The 25,320-nt window shown below is 40.9% G+C and overlaps 18 non-coding genes across 18 annotated transcripts; all 18 read left to right on the top strand.

Annotated features, from left to right (window-relative positions):
- The first annotated feature begins 4,493 nt into the window (after window positions 1-4,493).
- On the top strand, window positions 4,494-4,575 carry trnal-uag (transfer RNA leucine (anticodon UAG)). The gene has a single exon. It is a non-coding gene; the product is annotated as a tRNA-Leu (tRNA).
- Window positions 4,576-6,105: 1,530 nt separating this feature from the next.
- trnal-uag (transfer RNA leucine (anticodon UAG)) lies at window positions 6,106-6,187 on the top strand. The gene has a single exon. It is a non-coding gene; the product is annotated as a tRNA-Leu (tRNA).
- Window positions 6,188-7,990: 1,803 nt separating this feature from the next.
- On the top strand, window positions 7,991-8,072 carry trnal-uag (transfer RNA leucine (anticodon UAG)). The gene has a single exon. It is a non-coding gene; the product is annotated as a tRNA-Leu (tRNA).
- Window positions 8,073-10,405: 2,333 nt separating this feature from the next.
- trnal-uag (transfer RNA leucine (anticodon UAG)) lies at window positions 10,406-10,487 on the top strand. The gene has a single exon. It is a non-coding gene; the product is annotated as a tRNA-Leu (tRNA).
- Window positions 10,488-12,007: 1,520 nt separating this feature from the next.
- Window positions 12,008-12,089, top strand: trnal-uag (transfer RNA leucine (anticodon UAG)). Its single transcript has one exon. It is a non-coding gene; the product is annotated as a tRNA-Leu (tRNA).
- An 858-nt stretch (window positions 12,090-12,947) lies between these two features.
- trnam-cau (transfer RNA methionine (anticodon CAU)) lies at window positions 12,948-13,019 on the top strand. Its single transcript has one exon. It is a non-coding gene; the product is annotated as a tRNA-Met (tRNA).
- Window positions 13,020-13,273: 254 nt separating this feature from the next.
- Window positions 13,274-13,355, top strand: trnal-uag (transfer RNA leucine (anticodon UAG)). Its single transcript has one exon. It is a non-coding gene; the product is annotated as a tRNA-Leu (tRNA).
- A 722-nt stretch (window positions 13,356-14,077) lies between these two features.
- trnam-cau (transfer RNA methionine (anticodon CAU)) lies at window positions 14,078-14,149 on the top strand. The gene has a single exon. It is a non-coding gene; the product is annotated as a tRNA-Met (tRNA).
- A 254-nt stretch (window positions 14,150-14,403) lies between these two features.
- On the top strand, window positions 14,404-14,485 carry trnal-uag (transfer RNA leucine (anticodon UAG)). The gene has a single exon. It is a non-coding gene; the product is annotated as a tRNA-Leu (tRNA).
- Window positions 14,486-15,342: 857 nt separating this feature from the next.
- Window positions 15,343-15,414, top strand: trnam-cau (transfer RNA methionine (anticodon CAU)). The gene has a single exon. It is a non-coding gene; the product is annotated as a tRNA-Met (tRNA).
- Window positions 15,415-15,668: 254 nt separating this feature from the next.
- trnal-uag (transfer RNA leucine (anticodon UAG)) lies at window positions 15,669-15,750 on the top strand. Its single transcript has one exon. It is a non-coding gene; the product is annotated as a tRNA-Leu (tRNA).
- A 1,742-nt stretch (window positions 15,751-17,492) lies between these two features.
- trnal-uag (transfer RNA leucine (anticodon UAG)) lies at window positions 17,493-17,574 on the top strand. The gene has a single exon. It is a non-coding gene; the product is annotated as a tRNA-Leu (tRNA).
- A 2,014-nt stretch (window positions 17,575-19,588) lies between these two features.
- trnal-uag (transfer RNA leucine (anticodon UAG)) lies at window positions 19,589-19,670 on the top strand. The gene has a single exon. It is a non-coding gene; the product is annotated as a tRNA-Leu (tRNA).
- Window positions 19,671-20,528: 858 nt separating this feature from the next.
- On the top strand, window positions 20,529-20,600 carry trnam-cau (transfer RNA methionine (anticodon CAU)). Its single transcript has one exon. It is a non-coding gene; the product is annotated as a tRNA-Met (tRNA).
- Window positions 20,601-20,854: 254 nt separating this feature from the next.
- Window positions 20,855-20,936, top strand: trnal-uag (transfer RNA leucine (anticodon UAG)). Its single transcript has one exon. It is a non-coding gene; the product is annotated as a tRNA-Leu (tRNA).
- A 1,459-nt stretch (window positions 20,937-22,395) lies between these two features.
- trnal-uag (transfer RNA leucine (anticodon UAG)) lies at window positions 22,396-22,477 on the top strand. The gene has a single exon. It is a non-coding gene; the product is annotated as a tRNA-Leu (tRNA).
- Window positions 22,478-23,335: 858 nt separating this feature from the next.
- Window positions 23,336-23,407, top strand: trnam-cau (transfer RNA methionine (anticodon CAU)). The gene has a single exon. It is a non-coding gene; the product is annotated as a tRNA-Met (tRNA).
- A 254-nt stretch (window positions 23,408-23,661) lies between these two features.
- trnal-uag (transfer RNA leucine (anticodon UAG)) lies at window positions 23,662-23,743 on the top strand. The gene has a single exon. It is a non-coding gene; the product is annotated as a tRNA-Leu (tRNA).
- The last annotated feature ends 1,577 nt before the right edge of the window (window positions 23,744-25,320 follow it).

Below are 25,320 nucleotides of genomic sequence, written 5' to 3'. Positions count from 1 at the left end.
TACGTACTCTTTTCCATCTATTTACACTCACTTGATTTCAACCACCTGTCATCTATCTTTTAGCAAGATATCACATCAACTTACACAGGAAGTTGAGCAACTTGCGTTAACAATCTATATCAGTTCCAAAACATAACTTTGACCAATGGGGTAAAAACAGACTGCATTAAAAACGGCTGCAATTTGCTATATAAATATATATTTGCAATATAATGAATGGACAAAATTTAAACATGCTGACGGGACTTCTGATAAATCCCCCTCTTTTATTTATTTTTTATTTTTTTAATTTTTTAACTGGCCTTCAAGACAAGTTTCACTCTATCTTTTATAATTTTGTCACCAACGTCAAGGCCAAAATGTTGTGCTATTTTAACAGCTGCTTTTTTGTGCAGAAAGCCAACAAGCTCCACTGAAAGGAGAAATAAAAAATAAAGAACAAAATAAAATAAAAAAAAAATAACTCATCAACACTTGTCATACTTGGGTGTGTGCAAAAAATCAATACACAACCAGCCAAACACTATGGCCTAGACAGTAAACAAGGCTCCCCTCTAGCTGACTACCTGACCATTACTATCTAGCTAATCTCAACCCTAGTCTTCATGTGGATGACCAGCGGTGGGTATTTAAACACTGAAACTCATGGTGAGGTGAAGCAACCAGAACTGGCCACTTCCCCTTGACCATGATGTGCTCCCGAGACAAATGCTCTAACCAGAGCCACCACAGCACTAGTAAAACAAAAAATATGACGAAACCCAAAGGGGTAACGCCACTTGGCCTCACAGGGGAACATTTGTTTACATTACAGTAACATTCTGCACACCAGTAAATTATAATTTTACTACGCTTCAACACAGAGCAGGAAAAAAAACAAAACAAAAACTCCTCCACCCAAAACACAACTCATAAAGGAAAACAAAAAAACATAAACCAAAGATAAAAGTCAGAATAGGTAAGTGAGTGTAACTGTTAATTTGAAAAGAAAAATGTTATGTCTCCATAAACAAAACAATCAGGCCTGAAGGAGAGAACACCAGGCAACCTTGGAGCCTCTGTCTCTCTGCCTGCTTCTCTCTTTTCTCTCTCCATACTGAAAATAACTCAAAAGATTTACTTAAAAAATTGCACACAAATGATTTCAGTAAAATGTAATGCTGCAATATCAAGTAAATTTTATATTCCATAAAACATAACAGTTCTGAAGATATTAAGTAACATTTACTTAATTCCATTCCACCCAAGTTTTAAATTATATTTATTTAACCAAATTAAGTAAAGTCTATTTGTTTTTTCATAAACAAGAACATCATTTTACTCAAAAATGTAAGAACACTTTATATATCTGTACATTGTAAAAACAAAAAACAATAGCTACTCAATAAAAAATGAGGCAACAGTTTGCACGCAAGGAACTGCCTGTCAATTAGAAACAGACAAAATTCTCTTGATTTAGAATTACATACACATAAAGATTATATTTAATATGATCAAAATAAGTAGAATACTTCTCAAACATTTTTATATTTAAAGTTACTTAAACAACTGCCTCAAAATCAAGGACACATTTATATTGAATACATTTTATCAATTATATTAAGTAAAACAAAGTGACTACAGAACAAGTCAATTAATCACCTTTGACTTTGTAAAAAATAAAATACAATAAAAACTGAGCAGGTAAAATTTTAACCAAAATAGAAACTGGCAAAGCTGTTTTACTGGACATGAATATTTCATTAGATTGTGCAGGTGTCCCAATTATTTTGTACTTATTACAGATCTGGAATAGTACTTTTAAGTATGTAGTGAAAACTTATCACCCTCTTTCAACATTCATTACAGAAATCACACACTCAGACACGCTCAAAAACGTTTCACTCACACAGACATGCTCAAAACAACTTCTGGGGGAAGGTCAAGACAGAAACAGTCTCTTAAACTTTGAGCAGTGGTGTAAGGATTATTCATACCCTTATTTAAATGGAAAAACAACCAAACAAACAAACAAAAACAAATTTTTTTACAAGTACTGCATTAAAATTTGTACTAACAGTAAATTAAAGATGTATCTCCAGCAAAAGGAATTTAAAGTAAGACTTAGTATATTTTTAAAAGAAAAATATCCAAATTTTGAGTACAAGCAGGGTAGTGACTGGCCTTGACCAGTGTGTGGATACTTCCACCTATATTTTTGTATGTATAACACATAGTAATGTAGTATTTAAACTTATTATCACCATTATTAACCTACACCACCTGATACCATCCCCCACACACACACCCACGCAGCACACACTTTTCATCTCACACACCTATTTTCATCCCTATATTGAGTGAAGACATGCTCTTTAAATTTGACTTTGAAGTGTTTAATTCTTCGCACATCCCAATCCAAATTTTTACTCCACTGAATGAAATGCAGAACCTTTTTTTCTATGATATATATGTTCAGATAAATTACTTTGCAACCCATGCTGAGTCAGAGATTGTATTGGACGCATTGCCCCGTGTTATGAACCAGACTGAGAAGCTTCTACAACATTTAAAAGAAATGTTGCGCTCAGACACTTGGAGTTAACTCAGTTCGCACACAGTTTTAAATACAATCTTGACAGAGTCATCAATTATTAAAACAAACCTCCCACAATACCCACAGACATTTCTCAGAGTAGACACACAAGACGTGTAATCTTTAAATTCACTCTATGAGAAAAGACCCAGCCCATACATTTCAATCCTTCATTAATCACTCTGATTGATTATTATATAAACACACATGTTAATAAAACTTCTTGATTAGAACAGTCTTAATTCAAACATTTTGATTGGAATATTGATTGGAGAAATACAGCGAGACACTTTGCCTCCTGATTTTTGGCCGGATTTTCTAAAAATAAAATCCCCCTTTAAAATCAACACAGAGAACCGTATTCTCTGTCTTCAGGCTGGAATAAAATCATGTAATCCACCTTTTCTGCAGTTTATACAGCGGACTCCAACCGCGGATCCCTGTTTTCGGCGAGACACCCCGGTCCCCCTTTACATCAAAAAGGCCTTACAGCGGGACCGTTATCCCCTGTCTTCGAGCTGGACAGTCGTATGCCCCCTCTTTCTTCTATTTTTATTTTATTCTATTTTAATTTTTAATTAAAATAAAATGTTTTATTTGTTTGTTTGTTTTTTCTATTATTTTTGTTATTTTTTATAAGTCAATAAATCTTCTTGACGTATTGTATTTCTAACTATGACATCTGTTTTCTATTGACAACAACTCAATTTTGCAATTAGGCCAATTTGCACAGATTTTTTTTAAAAAGGTTTGTGCTCACCTTCCTTTTTTAGGGTACCCTGCTGTTGTCAACAAAGTCTGGATGTCAGTGGTATCAGCAATAATTCAGGCTGTTATCTATTTCCAAAGAGAATTACAGGTTAAATTTCAGATCAAGCATATATAAAAAATTAATTTTAATACTCACGTCCTCCAGCTTCCATTCCCCATCACGTCAGGGTCACCATTTGTTAGAAAAATTGCATGAGGAAACCTTGAAAATTGATAATCTGTCACCGACAGAAAAAATCTGTCACCAACAGAAAAAACCTCACCATTTTTCTGCGCATTCTTTGATGGGGAAATGAAGAGCTGGAGACGTCCAAGTTTCTCAGTTTAACAAAAGTTTTATTACAATACGTCAAAAAATGTGCACTTTACAGAGATCTCCGGGTTCAAAATTAACTCATGTCCCTGAATACAAACAGACGTGTTTTCAGTTCGTGAAGTCTGAACCACGTCTCCCTCCCTGGAACCCATTAAAATAACCTTACAATTGTTTACAAAACATGCTGGTTGATTTCTTCCAGGAAGTCCCGCCTTCATGATCGCTGATTCGCCAGTCTTCTTTCATACCGTCACACATCAGGCCACCTGGGCAAAACAATCCCTGCTACCCAGGACAAGGCCTTTTGGCCTGCTAACAAACTTGTTAGCACAAACATTTTTCCTTGTTATGACTTACAGACATTTTCACACGGGACTTTCACTTGGGCTTCTGTGGCCCTCCTCTCCAGACACACATACACACACAGCAAAAACTCTGCATCAATATATCTGGATGTCATTCTTTGTGAGTTATAGAATCTTAATCAGTTTAAGCAAATGGAATATATGTAATTAAAGTAATCATAGTTTTCTACATCAATATTAACACACAAACACAATCAATGTATCAAATCATATTGTCTGACTTAATATAAATGCATAGAGATATTTATTACAGTCAAGGTTTGACCTTTGATAGTGACCTGCGTCAGAACAGAGAACAGAGACAGAGAACAGAGAAATAAAGCATTAAATCATTTACCAATATAGAAAATAATCAATTATTTTAACAATGGATATCATTATTCGCCCAGTGAAACATAAACCCAAGGTGCTGATTTACCCTCTCCACATGGTCCGTCTTTGAAGTCATGATATTTGTGCGTTTTCAGGTAGTGTGGCCGAGTGGTCTAAGGCGCTGGATTTAGGCTCCAGTCTCTCAGGAGGCGTGGGTTCAAATCCCACCACTGCCATTTGCTATAGTAAGCCCTTGGGTGAATGTCATATAAACCTCTTATTAGCATAGCTATGTGTAGCTTGGCCTTGGTTATCCTGTGCAACTCAACTTGAACTGTGAAGCAACAGATATTACCAAACAGATAGGAGAAAACATGATTGGCTCTATGTCCACTGCTCTCTTTCCATTAATACTTACCTTGTCTTCTTTTCAGATGACTGAGCATCCAATGCGACAAGTGTGAAAAGTGACAGGCCTTCAGTGCTCAATTGGACACCATTGGTCCAGAGAAGCTAATGCTAATGGTGATGCTGTACCAATCTGTGACAACTCTTTGCCTTCAAATGAACTCTTTTGTGTATTTGGTCCCTTTTCTGGGCCTACCTTTGAGATTCCTGAAGGGAGTTTGGAAAATAAGTAAAAGAATGTTACTTAACTTTGCAAACTGTGAGCTGCTCAAATTTTGGATCTCTGAGTCCCACTATTTGTAAAACACAGGTTTTCAGGTACCAGAAGCTGAACCGAAGAGCTGTGGGTTGGCTAAAGACACTGCTTGTCTGGGCATATTTTAGCTGCTGTGTGTATCTTGAGACTTTTCTTGACGTACCTTCAGGATTTGGAAGATAAGTACGAGGATGTTTACTTGACTTTGTAAAGTGTGAGCTAATCAAATTTTGGATTTTGGAGCCAACTATTTGTAAAACACAGGTTTTCAGGTACCAGAAGCTGAACCGAAGAGCTGTGGGTTGGCTAAAGACACTGCTTGTCTGGGCTTATTTTAGCTTTGTAAAGTGTGAGCTGCTCAAATTTTGGATTTCTGAGTCCAACTATTTGTAAAACACAGGTTTTCAGGTACCAGAAGCTGAACCGAAGAGCTGTGGGTTGGCTAAAGACACTGCTTGTCTGGGCTTATTTTAGCTTTGTAAAGTGTGAGCTGCTCAAATTTTGGATTTCTGAGTCCAACTATTTGTAAAACACAGGTTTTCAGGTACCAGAAGCTGAACCAAAGAGCTGTGGGTTGGCTAAAGACACTGCTTGTCTGGGCATATTTTAGCTGCTGTGTGTATCTGGAGACTTTTCTTGACGTACCTTCAGGATTTGGAAGATAAGTACGAGGATGTTTACTTAACTTTGTAAAGTGTGAGCTGCTCAAATTTTGGATTTCTGAGTCCAACTATTTGTAAAACAGAGATTTTCAGGTCCCAGACCCAGAACAGAAGAGCAGAGTGGCGCAGCGGAAGCGTGCTGGGCCCATAACCCAGAGGTCGATGGATCAAAATCATCCTCTGCTAGTTAGCAATGATTTGGGCTGGCTAATCTCCATGCTTGCCTGACTGTTGCCTTGTATGTTCACATTGACATGTTTTCACTCGGTTCCCAAGAAAAACCTGTTATTTTCCACAAAACTCACATCACATTTGTTTTATATGGACTTTACCTTCATTTGATGGATATCATTATTCGCCCAGTGAAACATAAACCCAAGGTGCTGATTTACCCTCTCCACATGGTCCGTCTTTGAAGTCATGATATTTGTGCGTTTTCAGGTAGTGTGGCCGAGTGGTCTAAGGTGCTGGATTTAGGCTCCAGTCTCTCAGGAGGCGTGGGTTCAAATCCCACCACTGCCCTTTGCTATAGTAAGCCCTTGGGTGAATGTCATATAAACCTCTTATTAGCATAGCTACGTGTAGCTTGGCCTTGGTTATCCTGTGCAACTCAACTTGAACTGTGAAGCAACAGATTTTACCAAACAGATAGGAGAAAACATGATTGGCTCTATGTCCACTGCTCTCTTTCCATTAATACTTACCTTGTCTTCTTTTCAGATGACTGAGCATCCAATGCGACAAGTGTGAAAAGTGACAGGCCTTCAGTGCTCAATTGGACACCATTGGTCCAGAGAAGCTAATGCTAATGGTGATGCTGTACCAATCTGTGACAACTCTTTGCCTTCAAATGAACTCTTTTGTGTATTTGGTCCCTTTTCTGGGCCTACCTTTGAGATTCCTGAAGGGAGTTTGGAAAATAAGTAAAAGAATGTTACTTAACTTTGCAAACTGTGAGCTGCTCAAATTTTGGATCTCTGAGTCCCACTATTTGTAAAACACAGGTTTTCAGGTACCAGAAGCTGAACCGAAGAGCTGTGGGTTGGCTAAAGACACTGCTTGTCTGGGCATATTTTAGCTGCTGTGTGTATCTGGAGACTTTTCTTGACGTACCTTCAGGATTTGGAAGATAAGTACGAGGATGTTTACTTAACTTTGTAAAGTGTGAACTGCTCAAATTTTGGATTTTGGAGTCCAACTATTTGTAAAACACAGATTTTCAGGTACCAGAAGCTGAACCGAAGAGCTGTGGGTTGGCTAAAGACACTGCTTGTCTGGGCTTATTTTAGCTTTGTAAAGTGTGAGCTGCTCAAATTTTGGATTTCTGAGTCCAACTATTTGTAAAACACAGGTTTTCAGGTACCAGAAGCTGAACCGAAGAGCTGTGGGTTGGCTAAAGACACTGCTTGTCTGGGCTTATTTTAGCTTTGTAAAGTGTGAGCTGCTCAAATTTTGGATTTTGGAGTCCAACTATTTGTAAAACACAGATTTTCAGGTACCAGAAGCTGAACCGAAGAGCTGTGGGTTGGCTAAAGACACTGCTTGTCTGGGCTTATTTTAGCTTTGTAAAGTGTGAGCTGCTCAAATTTTGGATTTCTGAGTCCAACTATTTGTAAAACACAGGTTTTCAGGTACCAGAAGCTGAACCGAAAAGCTGTGGGTTGGCTAAAGACACTGCTTGTCTGGGCTTATTTTAACTTTGTAAAGTGTGAGCTGCTCAAATTTTGGATTTTGGAGTCCAACTATTTGTAAAACACAGGTTTTCAGGTACCAGAAGCTGAACCAAAGAGCTGTGGGTTGGCTAAAGACACTGCTTGTCTGGGCATATTTTAGCTGCTGTGTGTATCTAGAAACTTTTCTTGATGTACCTTCAGGATTTGGAAGATAAGTACGAGGATGTTTACTTAACTTTGTAAAGTGTGAGCTGCTCAAATTTTGGATTTCTGAGTCCAACTATTTGTAAAACAGAGTTTTTTAGGTCCCAGACCCAGAACAGAAGAGCAGAGTGGCGCAGCGGAAGCGTGCTGGGCCCATAACCCAGAGGTCGATGGATGGAAACCATCCTCTGCTAGTTAGCAATGATTTGGGCTGGCTAATCTCCATGCTTGCCTGACTGTTACCTTGTATGTTCAAATTGACATGTTTTCACTTGGTTCCCAAGAAAAACCTGTTATTTTCCACAAAACTCACATCACATTTGTTTTATATGGACTTAACCTTCATTTGATGGATATCATTATTCGCCCAGTGAAACATAAACCCAAGGTGCTGATTTACCCTCTCCACATGGTCCGTCTTTGAAGTCATGATATTAGTGCATTTTCAGGTAGTGTGGCCGAGTGGTCTAAGGCGCTGGATTTAGGCTCCAGTCTCTCAGGAGGCATGGGTTCAAATCCCACCACTGCCATTTGCTATAGTAAGCCCTTGGGTGAATGTCATATAAACCTCTTATTAGCATAGCTACGTGTAGCTTGGCCTTGGTTATCCTGTGCAACTCAACTTGAACTGTGAAGCAACAGATAGGAGAAAACATGATTGGCTCTATGTCCACTGCTCTCTTTCCATTAATACTTACTATTAAAGAACTATAAGGAGAAAGTGTTGTGCTGGGACTCTTCACCCGTGAGCGTACTCCGGTCAGGGAATAAGGACACCGTTTTTACTTTAACCTCTTTATCTTAAACTTTTTCAGCAGCTTATCATTACACACACTTATTCAACACATGCTGATTCCAAGGACCCCGAACGTAAACCTAGCTGCCCTGTATCCTGCCCGACTCAAACAGACTGAACTAAAAAGTGCCTAAATATAATTATTAACCTGTATAAATCAACAATATCAATATAATCAAATTAACAGATTAATAGGGTGTATTTGCTGGTCACAAAGGGAATTTAGAACACTTACCTTGTCTTCTTTTCAGATGACTGAACATCCAATGCGACAAGTGTGAAAAGTGACAGGCCTTCAGTGCTCAATTGGACACCATTGGTCCAGAGAAGCTAATGCTAATGGTGATGCTGTACCAATCTGTGACAACTCTTTGCCTTCAAATGAACTCTTTTGTGTATTTGGTCCATTTTCTGGGCCTACCTTTGAGATTCCTGAAGAGAGTTTGGAAAATAAGTAAAAGAATGTTACTTAACTTTGCAAACTGTGAGCTGCTCAAATTTTGGATCTCTGAGTCCCACTATTTGTAAAACACAGGTTTTCAGGTACCAGAAGCTGAACCGAAGAGCTGTGGGTTGGCTAAAGACACTGCTTGTCTGGGCATATTTTAGCTGCTGTGTGTATCTGGAGACTTTTCTTGACGTACCTTCAGGATTTGGAAGATAAGTACGAGGATGTTTACTTAACTTTGTAAAGTGTGAGCTGCTCAAATTTTGGATTTTGGAGTCCAACTATTTGTAAAACACAGATTTTCAGGTACCAGAAGCTGAACCGAAGAGCTGTGGGTTGGCTAAAGACACTGCTTGTCTGGGCTTATTTTAGCTTTGTAAAGTGTGAGCTGCTCAAATTTTGGATTTCTGAGTCCAACTATTTGTAAAACACAGGTTTTCAGGTACCAGAAGCTGAACCGAAGAGCTGTGGGTTGGCTAAAGACACTGCTTGTCTGGGCTTATTTTAGCTTTGTAAAGTGTGAGCTGCTCAAATTTTGGATTTTGGAGTCCAACTATTTGTAAAACACAGGTTTTCAGGTACCAGAAGCTGAACCGAAGAGCTGTGGGTTGGCTAAAGACACTGCTTGTCTGGGCATATTTTAGCTGCTGTGTGTATCTGGAGACTTTTCTTGACGTACCTTCAGGATTTGGAAGATAAGTACGAGGATGTTTACTTAACTTTGTAAAGTGTGAGCTGCTCAAATTTTGGATTTTGGAGTCCAACTATTTGTAAAACACAGATTTTCAGGTACCAGAAGCTGAACCGAAGAGCTGTGGGTTGGCTAAAGACACTGCTTGTCTGGGCTTATTTTAGCTTTGTAAAGTGTGAGCTGCTCAAATTTTGGATTTCTGAGTCCAACTATTTGTAAAACACAGGTTTTCAGGTACCAGAAGCTGAACCGAAGAGCTGTGGGTTGGCTAAAGACACTGCTTGTCTGGGCTTATTTTAGCTTTGTAAAGTGTGAGCTGCTCAAATTTTGGATTTTGGAGTCCAACTATTTGTAAAACACAGGTTTTCAGGTACCAGAAGCTGAACCAAAGAGCTGTGGGTTGGCTAAAGACACTGCTTGTCTGGGCATATTTTAGCTGCTGTGTGTATCTGGAGACTTTTCTTGACGTACCTTCAGGATTTGGAAGATAAGTACGAGGATGTTTACTTAACTTTGTAAAGTGTGAGCTGCTCAAATTTTGGATTTCTGAGTCCAACTATTTGTAAAACAGAGATTTTCAGGTCCCAGACCCAGAACAGAAGAGCAGAGTGGCGCAGCGGAAGGGTGCTGGGCCCATAACCCAGAGGTCGATGGATCAAAATCATCCTCTGCTAGTTAGCAATGATTTGGGCTGGCTAATCTCCATGCTTGCCTGACTGTTGCCTTGTATGTTCACATTGACATGTTTTCACTCGGTTCCCAAGAAAAACCTGTTATTTTCCACAAAACTCACATCCCATTTGTTTTATATGGACTTTACCTTCATTTGATGGATATCATTATTCGCCCAGTGAAACATAAACCCAAGGTGCTGATTTACCCTCTCCACATGATCCGTCTTTTAAGTAATGATATTTGAGCATTTTCAGGTAGTGTGGCCGAGTGGTCTAAGGTGCTGGATTTAGGCTCCAGTCTCTCAGGAGGCGTGGGTTCAAATCCCACCACTGCCTTTTGCTATAGTAAGCCCTTGGGTGAATGTCATATAAACCTCTTATTAGCATAGCTACGTGTAGCTTGGCCTTGGTTATCCTGTGCAACTCAACTTGAACTGTGAAGCAACAGATATTACCAAACAGATAGGAGAAAACATGATTGGCTCTATGTCCACTGCTCTCTTTCCATTAATACTTACCTTGCCTTCTTTTCAGATGACTGAGAATCCAATGCGACAAGTGTGAAAAGTGACAGGCCTTCAGTGCTCAATTGGACACCATTGGTCCAGAGAAGCTAATGCTAATGGTGATGCTGTACCAATCTGTGACAACTCTTTGCCTTCAAATGAACTCTTTTGTGTATTTGGTCCCTTTTCTGGGCCTACCTTTGAGATTCCTGAAGGGAGTTTGGAAAATAAGTAAAAGAATGTTACTTAACTTTGCAAGCTGTGAGCTGCTCAAATTTTGGATCTCTGAGTCCCACTATTTGTAAAACACAGGTTTTCAGGTACCAGAAGCTGAACCGAAGAGCTGTGGGTTGGCTAAAGACACTGCTTGTCTGGGCATATTTTAGCTGCTGTGTGTATCTGGAGACTTTTCTTGACGTACCTTCAGGATTTGGAAGATAAGTACGAGGATGTTTACTTAACTTTGTAAAGTGTGAGCTGCTCAAATTTTGGATTTTGGAGTCCAACTATTTGTAAAACACAGATTTTCAGGTACCAGAAGCTGAACCGAAGAGCTGTGGGTTGGCTAAAGACACTGCTTGTCTGGGCTTATTTTAGCTTTGTAAAGTGTGAGCTGCTCAAATTTTGGATTTCTGAGTCCAACTATTTGTAAAACACAGGTTTTCAGGTACCAGAAGCTGAACCGAAGAGCTGTGGGTTGGCTAAAGACACTGATTGTCTGGGCTTATTTTAGCTTTGTAAAGTGTGAGCTGCTCAAATTTTGGATTTTGGAGTCCAACTATTTGTAAAACACAGGTTTTCAGGTATCAGAAGCTGAACCAAAGAGCTGTGGGTTGGCTAAAGACACTGCTTGTCTGGGCATATTTTAGCTGCTGTGTGTATCTGGAGACTTTTCTTGACGTACCTTCAGGATTTGGAAGATAAGTACGAGGATGTTTACTTAACTTTGTAAAGTGTGAGCTGCTCAAATTTTGGATTTCTGAGTCCAACTATTTGTAAAACAGAGATTTTCAGGTCCCAGACCCAGAACAGAAGAGCAGAGTGGCGCAGCGGAAGCTTGCTGGGCCCATAACCCAGAGGTCGATGGATCGAAACCATCCTCTGCTAGTTAGCAATGATTTGGGCTGGCTAATCTCCATGGTTGCCTTGTATGTTCAAATTGACATGTTTTCACTTGGTTCCCAAGAAAAACCTGTTATTTTCCACAAAACTCACATCACATTTGTTTTATATGGACTTTACCTTCATTTGATGGATATCATTATTCGCCCAGTGAAACATAAACCCAAGGTGCTGATTTACCCTCTCCACATGGTCCGTCTTTGAAGTCATGATATTTGTGCGTTTTCAGGTAGTGTGGCCGAGTGGTCTAAGGCGCTGGATTTAGGCTCCAGTCTCTCAGGAGGCGTGGGTTCAAATCCCACCACTGCCATTTGCTATAGTAAGCCCTTGGGTGAATGTCATATAAACCTCTTATTAGCATAGCTACGTGTAGCTTGGCCTTGGTTATCCTGTGCAACTCAACTTGAACTGTGAAGCAACAGATATTACCAAACAGATAGGAGAAAACATGATTGGCTCTATGTCCACTGCTCTCTTTCCATTAATACTTACCTTGTCTTCTTTTCAGATGACTGAGCATCCAATGCGACAAGTGTGAAAAGTGACAGGCCTTCAGTGCTCAATTGGACACCATTGGTCCAGAGAAGCTAATGCTAATGGTGATGCTGTACCAATCTGTGACAACTCTTTGCCTTCAAATGAACTCTTTTGTGTATTTGGTCCCTTTTCTGGGCCTACCTTTGAGATTCCTGAAGGGAGTTTGGAAAATAAGTAAAAGAATGTTACTTAACTTTGCAAACTGTGAGCTGCTCAAATTTTGGATCTCTGAGTCCCACTATTTGTAAAACACAGGTTTTCAGGTACCAGAAGCTGAACCGAAGAGCCGTGGGTTGGCTAAAGACACTGCTTGTCTGGGCATATTTTAGCTGCTGTGTGTATCTGGAGACTTTTCTTGACGTACCTTCAGGATTTGGAAGATAAGTACGAGGATGTTTACTTAACTTTGTAAAGTGTGAGCTGCTCAAATTTTGGATTTTGGAGTCCAACTATTTGTAAAACACAGATTTTCAGGTACCAGAAGCTGAACCGAAGAGCTGTGGGTTGGCTAAAGACACTGCTTGTCTGGGCTTATTTTAGCTTTGTAAAGTGTGAGCTGCTCAAATTTTGGATTTCTGAGTCCAACTATTTGTAAAACACAGGTTTTCAGGTCCCAGACCCAGAACAGAAGAGCAGAGTGGCGCAGCGGAAGCGTGCTGGGCCCATAACCCAGAGGTCGATGGATCGAAACCATCCTCTGCTAGTTAGCAATGATTTGGGCTGGCTAATCTCCATGCTTGCCTGACTGCTGCCTTGTATGTTCACATTGACATGTTTTCACTTGGTTCCCAAGAAAAACCTGTTATTTTCCACAAAACTCACATCACATTTGTTTTATATGGACTTTACCTTCATTTGATGGATATCATTATTCGCCCAGTGAAACATAAACCCAAGGTGCTGATTTACCCTCTCCACATGGTCCGTCTTTGAAGTCATGATATTTGTGCGTTTTCAGGTAGTGTGGCCGAGTGGTCTAAGGCGCTGGATTTAGGCTCCAGTCTCTCAGGAGGCGTGGGTTCAAATCCCACCACTGCCATTTGCTATAGTAAGCCCTTGGGTGAATGTCATATAAACCTCTTATTAGCATAGCTACGTGTAGCTTGGCCTTGGTTATCCTGTGCAACTCAACTTGAACTGTGAAGCAACAGATATTACCAAACAGATAGGAGAAAACATGATTGGCTCTATGTCCACTGCTCTCTTTCCATTAATACTTACCTTGTCTTCTTTTCAGATGACTGAGCATCCAATGCGACAAGTGTGAAAAGTGACAGGCCTTCAGTGCTCAATTGGACACCATTGGTCCAGAGAAGCTAATGCTAATGGTGATGCTGTACCAATCTTTGACAAATCTTTGCCTTCAAATGAACTCTTTTGTGTATTTGGTCCTTTTTCTGGGGCTACCTTTGAGATTCCTGAAGGGAGTTTGGAAAATAAGTAAAAGAATGTTACTTAACTTTGCAAACTGTGAGCTGCTCAAATTTTGGATCTCTGAGTCCCACTATTTGTAAAACACAGGTTTTCAGGTACCAGAAGCTGAACCGAAGAGCTGTGGGTTGGCTAAAGACACTGCTTGTCTGGGCATATTTTAGCTGCTGTGTGTATCTGGAGACTTTTCTTGACGTACCTTCAGGATTTGGAAGATAAGTACGAGGATGTTTACTTAACTTTGTAAAGTGTGAGCTGCTCAAATTTTGGATTTCTGAGTCCAACTATTTGTAAAACAGAGATTTTCAGGTCCCAGACCCAGAACAGAAGAGCAGAGTGGCGCAGCGGAAGCGTGCTGGGCCCATAACCCAGAGGTCGATGGATCGAAACCATCCTCTGCTAGTTAGCAATGATTTGGGCTGGCTAATCTCCATGCTTGCCTGACGGTTGCCTTGTATGTTCAAATTGACATGTTTTCACTTGGTTCCCAAGAAAAACCTGTTATTTTCCACAAAACTCACATCACATTTGTTTTATATGGACTTTACCTTCATTTGATGGATATCATTATTCGCCCAGTGAAACATAAACCCAAGGTGCTGATTTACCCTCTCCACATGGTCCGTCTTTGAAGTCATGATATTTGTGCGTTTTCAGGTAGTGTGGCCGAGTGGTCTAAGGTGCTGGATTTAGGCTCCAGTCTCTCAGGAGGCGTGGGTTCAAATCCCACCACTGCCATTTGCTATAGTAAGCCCTTGGGTGAATGTCATATAAACCTCTTATTAGCATAGCTACGTGTAGCTTGGCCTTGGTTATCCTGTGCAACTCAACTTGAACTGTGAAGCAACAGATATTACCAAACAGATAGGAGAAAACATGATTGGCTCTATGTCCACTGCTCTCTTTCCATTAATACTTACCTTGTCTTCTTTTCAGATGACTGAGCATCCAATGCGACAAGTGTGAAAAGTGACAGGCCTTCAGTGCTCAATTGGACACCATTGGTCCAGAGAAGCTAATGTTAATGGTGATGCTGTACCAATCTGTGACAACTCTTTGCCTTCAAATGAACTCTTTTGTGTATTTGGTCCCTTTTCTGGGCCTACCTTTGAGATTCCTGAGGGAGTTTGGAAAATAAGTAAAAGAATGTTACTTAACTTTGCAAACTGTGAGCTGCTCAAATTTTGGATCTCTGAGTCCCACTATTTGTAAAACACAGGTTTTCAGGTACCAGAAGCTGAACCGAAGAGCCGTGGGTTGGCAAAAGACACTGCTTGTCTGGGCATATTTTAGCTGCTGTGTGTATCTGGAGACTTTTCTTGACGTACCTTCAGGATTTGGAAGATAAGTACGAGGATGTTTACTTAACTTTGTAAAGTGTGAGCTGCTCAAATTTTGGATTTTGGAGTCCAACTATTTGTAAAACACAGATTTTCAGGTACCAGAAGCTGAACCGAAGAGCTGTGGGTTGGCTAAAGACACTGCTTGTCTGGGCTTATTTTAGCTTTGTAAAGTGTGAGCTGCTCAAATTTTGGATTTCTGAGTCCAACTATTTGTAAAACACAGGTTTTCAGGTCCCAGACCCAGAACAGAAGAGCAGAGTGGCGCAGCGGAAGCGTGCTGGGCCCATAACCCAGAGGTCGATGGATCGAAACCATCCTCTGCTAGTTAGCAATGATTTGGGCTGGCTAATCTCCATGCTTGCCTGACTGTTGCCTTGTATGTTCACATTGACATGTTTTCACTTGGTTCCCAAGAAAAACCTGTTATTTTCCACAAAACTCACATCACATTTGTTTTATATGGACTTTACCTTCATTTGATGGATATCATTATTCGCCCAGTGAAACATAAACCCAAGGTGCTGATTTACCCTCTCCACATGGTCCGTCTTTGAAGTCATGATATTTGTGCGTTTTCAGGTAGTGTGGCCGAGTGGTCTAAGGCGCTGGATTTAGGCTCCAGTCTCTCAGGAGGCGTGGGTTCAAATCCCACCACTGCCATTTGCTATAGTAAGCCCTTGGGTGAATGTCATATAAACCTCTTATTAGCATAGCTACGTGTAGCTTGGCCTTGGTTAACCTGTGCAACTCAACTTGAACTGTGAAGCAACAGATATTACCAAACAGATAGGAGAAAACATGATTGGCTCTATGTCCACTGCTCTCTTTCCATTAATACTTACCTTGTCTTCTTTTCAGATGACTGAGCATCCAATGCGACAAGTGTGAAAAGTGACAGGCCTTCAGTGCTCAATTGGACACCATTGGTCCAGAGAAGCTAATGCTAATGGTGATGCTGTACCAATCTGTGACAACTCTTTGCCTTCAAATGAACTCTTTTGTGTATTTGGTCCCTTTTCTGGGCCTACCTTTGAGATTCCTGAAGGGAGTTTGGAAAATAAGTAAAAGAATGTTACTTAACTTTGCAAACTGTGAGCTGCTCAAATTTTGGATCTCTGAGTCCCACTATTTGTAAAACACAGGTTTTCAGGTACCAGAAGCTGAACCGAAGAGCTGTGGGTTGGCTAAAGACACTGCTTGTCTGGGCATATTTTAGCTGCTGTGTGTATCTTGAGACTTTTCTTGACGTACCTTCAGGATTTGGAAGATAAGTACGAGGATGTTTACTTAACTTTGTAAAGTGTGAGCTGCTCAAATTTTGGATTTTGGAGTCCAACTATTTGTAAAACACAGGTTTTCAGGTACCAGAAGCTGAACCGAAGAGCTGTGGGTTGGCTAAAGACACTGCTTGTCTGGGCATATTTTAGCTGCTGTGTGTATCTGGAGACTTTTCTTGACGTACCTTCAGGATTTGGAAGATAAGTACGAGGATGTTTACTTAACTTTGTAAAGTGTGAGCTGCTCAAATTTTGGATTTTGGAGTCCAACTATTTGTAAAACACAGATTTTCAGGTACCAGAAGCTGAACCGAACAGCTGTGGGTTGGCTAAAGACACTGCTTGTCTGGGCTTATTTTAGCTTTGTAAAGTGTGAGCTGCTCAAATTTTGGATTTCTGAGTCCAACTATTTGTAAAACACAGGTTTTCAGGTACCAGAAGCTGAACCGAAGAGCTGTGGGTTGGCTAAAGACACTGCTTGTCTGGGCTTATTTCAGCTTTGTAAAGTGTGAGCTGCTCAAATTTTGGATTTCTGAGTCCAACTATTTGTAAAACACAGGTTTTCAGGTACCAGAAGCTGAACCAAAGAGCTGTGGGTTGGCTAAAGACACTGCTTGTCTGGGCATATTTTAGCTGCTGTGTGTATCTGGAGACTTTTCTTGACGTACCTTCAGGATTTGGAAGATAAGTACGAGGATGTTTACTTAACTTTGTAAAGTGTGAGCTGCTCAAATTTTGGATTTCTGAGTCCAACTATTTGTAAAACAGAGATTTTCAGGTCCCAGACCCAGAACAGAAGAGCAGAGTGGCGCAGCGGAAGCGTGCTGGGCCCATAACCCAGAGGTCGATGGATCAAAATCATCCTCTGCTAGTTAGCAATGATTTGGGCTGGCTAATCTCCATGCTTGCCTGACTGTTGCCTTGTATGTTCACATTGACATGTTTTCACTCGGTTCCCAAGAAAAACCTGTTATTTTCCACAAAACTCACATCACATTTGTTTTATATGGACTTTACCTTCATTTGATGGATATCATTATTCGCCCAGTGAAACATAAACCCAAGGTGCTGATTTACCCTCTCCACATGATCCGTCTTTGAAGTCATGATATTTGTGCGTTTTCAGGTAGTGTGGCCGAGTGGTCTAAGGCGCTGGATTTAGGCTCCAGTCTCTCAGGAGGCGTGGGTTCAAATCCCACCACTGCCATTTGCTATAGTAAGCCCTTGGGTGAATGTCATATAAACCTCTTATTAGCATAGCTACGTGTAGCTTGGCCTTGGTTATCCTGTGCAACTCAACTTGAACTGTGAAGCAACAGATATTACCAAACAGATAGGAGAAAACATGATTGGCTCTATGTCCACTGCTCTCTTTCCATTAATACTTACCTTGTCTTCTTTTCAGATGACTGAGCATCCAATGCGACAAGTGTGAAAAGTGACAGGCCTTCAGTGCTCAATTGGACACCATTGGTCCAGAGAAGCTAATGCTAATGGTGATGCTGTACCAATCTTTGACAACTCTTTGCCTTCAAATGAACTCTTTTGTGTATTTGGTCCTTTTTCTGGGCCTACCTTTGAGATTCCTGAAGGGAGTTTGGAAAATAAGTAAAAGAATGTTACTTAACTTTGCAAACTGTGAGCTGCTCAAATTTTGGATCTCTGAGTCCCACTATTTGTAAAACAGAGGTTTTCAGGTACCAGAAGCTGAACCGAAGAGCTGTGGGTTGGCTAAAGACACTGCTTGTCTGGGCATATTTTAGCTGCTGTGTGTATCTTGAGACTTTTCTTGACGTACCTTCAGGATTTGGAAGATAAGTACGAGGATGTTTACTTAACTTTGTAAAGTGTGAGCTAATCAAATTTTGGATTTTGGAGTCCAACTATTTGTAAAACACAGATTTTCAGGTACCAGAAGCTGAACCGAAGAGCTGTGGGTTGGCTAAAGACACTGCTTGTCTGGGCTTATTTTAGCTTTGTAAAGTGTGAGCTGCTCAAATTTTGGATTTCTGAGTCCAACTATTTGTAAAACACAGGTTTTCAGGTACCAGAAGCTGAACCGAAGAGCTGTGGGTTGGCTAAAGACACTGCTTGTCTGGGCTTATTTTAGCTTTGTAAAGTGTGAGCTGCTCAAATTTTGGATTTTGGAGTCCAACTATTTGTAAAACACAGGTTTTCAGGTACCAGAAGCTGAACCGAAGAGCTGTGGGTTGGCTAAAGACACTGCTTGTCTGGGCATATTTTAGCTGCTGTGTGTATCTGGAGACTTTTCTTGACGTACCTTCAGGATTTGGAAGATAAGTACGAGGATGTTTACTTAACTTTGTAAAGTGTGAGCTGCTCAAATTTTGGATTTTGGAGTCCAACTATTTGTAAAACACAGATTTTCAGGTACCAGAAGCTGAACCGAACAGCTGTGGGTTGGCTAAAGACACTGCTTGTCTGGGCTTATTTTAGCTTTGTAAAGTGTGAGCTGCTCAAATTTTGGATTTCTGAGTCCAACTATTTGTAAAACACAGGTTTTCAGGTACCAGAAGCTGAACCGAAGAGCTGTGGGTTGGCTAAAGACACTGCTTGTCTGGGCTTATTTTAGCTTTGTAAAGTGTGAGCTGCTCAAATTTTGGATTTCTGAGTCCAACTATTTGTAAAACACAGGTTTTCAGGTACCAGAAGCTGAACCAAAGAGCTGTGGGTTGGCTAAAGACACTGCTTGTCTGGGCATATTTTAGCTGCTGTGTGTATCTGGAGACTTTTCTTGACGTACCTTCAGGATTTGGAAGATAAGTACGAGGATGTTTACTTAACTTTGTAAAGTGTGAGCTGCTCAAATTTTGGATTTCTGAGTCCAACTATTTGTAAAACAGAGATTTTCAGGTCCCAGACCCAGAACAGAAGAGCAGAGTGGCGCAGCGGAAGCGTGCTGGGCCCATAACCCAGAGGTCGATGGATCAAAATCATCCTCTGCTAGTTAGCAATGATTTGGGCTGGCTAATCTCCATGCTTGCCTGACTGTTGCCTTGTATGTTCACATTGACATGTTTTCACTCGGTTCCCAAGAAAAACCTGTTATTTTTCACAAAACTCACATCACATTTGTTTTATATGGACTTTACCTTCATTTGATGGATATCATTATTTGCCCAGTGAAACATAAACCCAAGGTGCTGATTTACCCTCTCCACATGGTCCGTCTTTGAAGTCATGATATATGTGCATTTTCAGGTAGTGTGGCCGAGTGGTCTAAGGCGCTGGATTTAGGCTCCAGTCTCTCAGGAGGCGTGGGTTCAAATCCCACCACTGCCATTTGCTATAGTAAGCCCTTGGGTGAATGTCATATAAACCTCTTATTAGCATAGCTACGTGTAGCTTGGCCTTGGTTATCCTGTGCAACTCAACTTGAACTGTGAAGCAACAGATATTACCAAACAGATAGGAGAAAACATGATTGGCTCTATGTCCACTGCTCTCTTTCCATTAATACTTACCTTGTCTTCTTTTCAGATGACTGAGCATCCAATGCGACAAGTGTGAAAAGTGACAGGCCTTCAGTGCTCAATTGGACACCATTGGTCCAGAGAAGCTAATGCTAATGGTGATGCTGTACCAATCTGTGACAACTCTTTGCCTTCAAATGAACTCTTTTGTGTATTTGGTCCCTTTTCTGGGCCTACCTTTGAGATTCCTGAAGGGAGTTTGGAAAATAAGTAAAAGAATGTTACTTAACTTTGCAAACTGTGAGCTGCTCAAATTTTGGATCTCTGAGTCCCACTATTTGTAAAACACAGGTTTTCAGGTACCAGAAGCTGAACCGAAGAGCCGAGGGTTGGCTAAAGACACTGCTTGTCTGGGCATATTTTAGCTGCTGTGTGTATCTGGAGACTTTTCTTGACGTACCTTCAGGATTTGGAAGATAAGTACGAGGATGTTTACTTAACTTTGTAAAGTGTGAGCTGCTCAAATTTTGGATTTTGGAGTCCAACTATTTGTAAAACACAGATTTTCAGGTACCAGAAGCTGAACCGAAGAGCTGTGGGTTGGCTAAAGACACTGCTTGTCTGGGCTTATTTTAGCTTTGTAAAGTGTGAGCTGCTCAAATTTTGGATTTCTGAGTCCAACTATTTGTAAAACACAGGTTTTCAGGTCCCAGACCCAGAACAGAAGAGCAGAGTGGCGCAGCGGAAGCGTGCTGGGCCCATAACCCAGAGGTCGATGGATCGAAACCATCCTCTGCTAGTTAGCAATGATTTGGGCTGGCTAATCTCCATGCTTGCCTGACTGTTGCCTTGTATGTTCACATTGACATGTTTTCACTTGGTTCCCAAGAAAAACCTGTTATTTTCCACAAAACTCACATCACATTTGTTTTATATGGACTTTACCTTCATTTGATGGATATCATTATTCGCCCAGTGAAACATAAACCCAAGGTGCTGATTTACCCTCTCCACATGGTCCGTCTTTGAAGTCATGATATTTGTGCGTTTTCAGGTAGTGTGGCCGAGTGGTCTAAGGCGCTGGATTTAGGCTCCAGTCTCTCAGGAGGCGTGGGTTCAAATCCCACCACTGCCATTTGCTATAGTAAGCCCTTGGGTGAATGTCATATAAACCTCTTATTAGCATAGCTACGTGTAGCTTGGCCTTGGTTATCCTGTGCAACTCAACTTGAACTGTGAAGCAACAGATATTACCAAACAGATAGGAGAAAACATGATTGGCTCTATGTCCACTGCTCTCTTTCCATTAATACTTACCTTGTCTTCTTTTCAGATGACTGAGCATCCAATGCGACAAGTGTGAAAAGTGACAGGCCTTCAGTGCTCAATTGGACACCATTGGTCCAGAGAAGCTAATGCTAATGGTGATGCTGTACCAATCTTTGACAACTCTTTGCCTTCAAATGAACTCTTTTGTGTATTTGGTCCTTTTTCTGGGCCTACCTTTGAGATTCCTGAAGGGAGTTTGGAAAATAAGTAACACAGGTTTTCAGGTACCAGAAGCTGAACCGAAGAGCTGTGGGTTGGCTAAAGACACTGCTTGTCTGGGCATATTTTAGCTGCTGTGTGTATCTTGAGACTTTTCTTGACGTACCTTCAGGATTTGGAAGATAAGTACGAGGATGTTTACTTAACTTTGTAAAGTGTGAGCTAATCAAATTTTGGATTTTGGAGTCCAACTATTTGTAAAACACAGATTTTCAGGTACCAGAAGCTGAACCGAAGAGCTGTGGGTTGGCTAAAGACACTGCTTGTCTGGGCTTATTTTAGCTTTGTAAAGTGTGAGCTGCTCAAATTTTGGATTTCTGAGTCCAACTATTTGTAAAACACAGGTTTTCAGGTACCAGAAGCTGAACCGAAGAGCTGTGGGTTGGCTAAAGACACTGCTTGTCTGGGCTTATTTTAGCTTTGTAAAGTGTGAGCTGCTCAAATTTTGGATTTCTGAGTCCAACTATTTGTAAAACACAGGTTTTCAGGTACCAGAAGCTGAACCAAAGAGCTGTGGGTTGGCTAAAGACACTGCTTGTCTGGGCATATTTTAGCTGCTGTGTGTATCTGGAGACTTTTCTTGACGTACCTTCAGGATTTGGAAGATAAGTACGAGGATGTTTACTTAACTTTGTAAAGTGTGAGCTGCTCAAATTTTTGATTTCTGAGTCCAACTATTTGTAAAACAGAGATTTTCAGGTCCCAGACCCAGAACAGAAGAGCAGAGTGGCGCAGCGGAAGCGTGCTGGGCCCATAACCCAGAGGTCGATGGATCAAAATCATCCTCTGCTAGTTAGCAATGATTTGGGCTGGCTAATCTCCATGCTTGCCTGACTGTTACCTTGTATGTTCACATTGACATGTTTTCACTCGGTTCCCAAGAAAAACCTGTTATTTTCCACAAAACTCACATCACATTTGTTTTATATGGACTTTACCTTCATTTGATGGATATCATTATTCGCCCAGTGAAACATAAACCCAAGGTGCTGATTTACCCTCTCCACATGGTCCGTCTTTGAAGTCATGATATATGTGCGTTTTCAGGTAGTGTGGCCGAGTGGTCTAAGGCGCTGGATTTAGGCTCCAGTCTCTCAGGAGGCGTGGGTTCAAATCCCACCACTGCCATTTGCTATAGTAAGCCCTTGGGTGAATGTCATATAAACCTCTTATTAGCATAGCTACGTGTAGCTTGGCCTTGGTTATCCTGTGCAACTCAACTTGAACTGTGAAGCAACAGATATTACCAAACAGATAGGAGAAAACATGATTGGCTCTATGTCCACTGCTCTCTTTCCATTAATACTTACCTTGTCTTCTTTTCAGATGACTGAGCATCCAATGCGACAAGTGTGAAAAGTGACAGGCCTTCAGTGCTCAATTGGACACCATTGGTCCAGAGAAGCTAATGCTAATGGTGATGCTGTACCAATCTGTGACAACTCTTTGCCTTCAAATGAACTCTTTTGTGTATTTGGTCCCTTTTCTGGGCCTACCTTTGAGATTCCTGAAGGGAGTTTGGAAAATAAGTAAAAGAATGTTACTTAACTTTGCAAACTGTGAGCTGCTCAAATTTTGGATCTCTGAGTCCCACTATTTGTAAAACACAGGTTTTCAGGTACCAGAAGCTGAACCGAAGAGCCGTGGGTTGGCTAAAGACACTGCTTGTCTGGGCATATTTTAGCTGCTGTGTGTATCTGGAGACTTTTCTTGACGTACCTTCAGGATTTGGAAGATAAGTACGAGGATGTTTACTTAACTTTGTAAAGTGTGAGCTGCTCAAATTTTGGATTTTGGAGTCCAACTATTTGTAAAACACAGATTTTCAGGTACCAGAAGCTGAACCGAAGAGCTGTGGGTTGGCTAAAGACACTGCTTGTCTGGGCTTATTTTAGCTTTGTAAAGTGTGAGCTGCTCAAATTTTGGATTTCTGAGTCCAACTATTTGTAAAACAGAGATTTTCAGGTCCCAGACCCAGAACAGAAGAGCAGAGTGGCGCAGCGGAAGCGTGCTGGGCCCATAACCCAGAGGTCGATGGATCGAAACCATCCTCTGCTAGTTAGCAATGATTTGGGCTGGCTAATCTCCATGCTTGCCTGACTGTTGCCTTGTATGTTCACATTGACATGTTTTCACTTGGTTCCCAAGAAAAACCTGTTATTTTCCACAAAACTCACATCACATTTGTTTTATATGGACTTTACCTTCATTTGATGGATATCATTATTCGCCCAGTGAAACATAAACCCAAGGTGCTGATTTACCCTCTCCATATGGTCCGTCTTTGAAGTCATGATATTTGTGCGTTTTCAGGTAGTGTGGCCGAGTGGTCTAAGGCGCTGGAGTTAGGCTCCAGTCTCTCAGGAGGCGTGGGTTCAAATCCCACCACTGCCATTTGCTATAGTAAGCCCTTGGGTGAATGTCATATAAACCTCTTATTAGCATAGCTACGTGTAGCTTGGCCTTGGTTATCCTGTGCAACTCAACTTGAACTGTGAAGCAACAGATATTACCAAACAGATAGGAGAAAACATGATTGGCTCTATGTCCACTGCTCTCTTTCCATTAATACTTACCTTGTCTTCTTTTCAGATGACTGAGCATCCAATGCGACAAGTGTGAAAAGTGACAGGCCTTCAGTGCTCAATTGGACACCATTGGTCCAGAGAAGCTAATGCAAATGGTGATGCTGTACCAATCTTTGACAACTCTTTGCCTTCAAATGAACTCTTTTGTGTATTTGGTCCTTTTTCTGGGCCTACCTTTGAGATTCCTGAAGGGAGTTTGGAAAATAAGTAAAAGAATGTTACTTAACTTTGCAAACTGTGAGCTGCTCAAATTTTGGATCTCTGAATCCCACTATTTGTAAAACACAGGTTTTCAGGTACCAGAAGCTGAACCGAAGAGCTGTGGGTTGGCTAAAGACACTGCTTGTCTGGGCATATTTTAGCTGCTGTGTGTATCTTGAGACTTTTCTTGACGTACCTTCAGGATTTGGAAGATAAGTACGAGGATGTTTACTTAACTTTGTAAAGTGTGAGCTAATCAAATTTTGGATTTTGGAGTCCAACTATTTGTAAAACACAGATTTTCAGGTACCAGAAGCTGAACCGAAGAGCTGTGGGTTGGCTAAAGACACTGCTTGTCTGGGCTTATTTTAGCTTTGTAAAGTGTGAGCTGCTCAAATTTTGGATTTCTGAGTCCAACTATTTGTAAAACACAGGTTTTCAGGTACCAGAAGCTGAACCAAAGAGCTGTGGGTTGGCTAAAGACACTGCTTGTCTGGGCATATTTTAGCTGCTGTGTGTATCTGGAGACTTTTCTTGACGTACCTTCAGGATTTGGAAGATAAGTACGAGGATGTTTACTTAACTTTGTAAAGTGTGAGCTGCTCAAATTTTGGATTTTGGAGTCCAACTATTTGTAAAACACAGATTTTCAGGTACCAGAAGCTGAACCGAAGAGCTGTGGGTTGGCTAAAGACACTGCTTGTCTGGGCTTATTTTAGCTTTGTAAAGTGTGAGCTGCTCAAATTTTGGATTTCTGAGTCCAACTATTTGTAAAACACAGGTTTTCAGGTACCAGAAGCTGAACCGAAGAGCTGTGGGTTGGCTAAAGACACTGCTTGTCTGGGCTTATTTTAGCTTTGTAAAGTGTGAGCTGCTCAAATTTTGGATTTTGGAGTCCAACTATTTGTAAAACACAGGTTTTCAGGTACCAGAAGCTGAACCGAAGAGCTGTGGGTTGGCTAAAGACACTGCTTGTCTGGGCATATTTTAGCTGCTGTGTGTATCTGGAGACTTTTCTTGACGTACCTTCAGGATTTGGAAGATAAGTACGAGGATGTTTACTTAACTTTGTAAAGTGTGAGCTGCTCAAATTTTGGATTTTGGAGTCCAACTATTTGTAAAACACAGATTTTCAGGTACCAGAAGCTGAACCGAAGAGCTGTGGGTTGGCTAAAGACACTG

The sequence above is a fragment of the Centropristis striata genome, chromosome 17 (assembly GCF_030273125.1).
Source record: "Centropristis striata isolate RG_2023a ecotype Rhode Island chromosome 17, C.striata_1.0, whole genome shotgun sequence".
Taxonomy (NCBI): Eukaryota; Metazoa; Chordata; class Actinopteri; order Perciformes; family Serranidae; genus Centropristis; species Centropristis striata.
The sequence above is the reverse complement of the archived record's forward strand: the minus strand, read 5'-3'. Positions and strand labels throughout refer to the sequence as shown.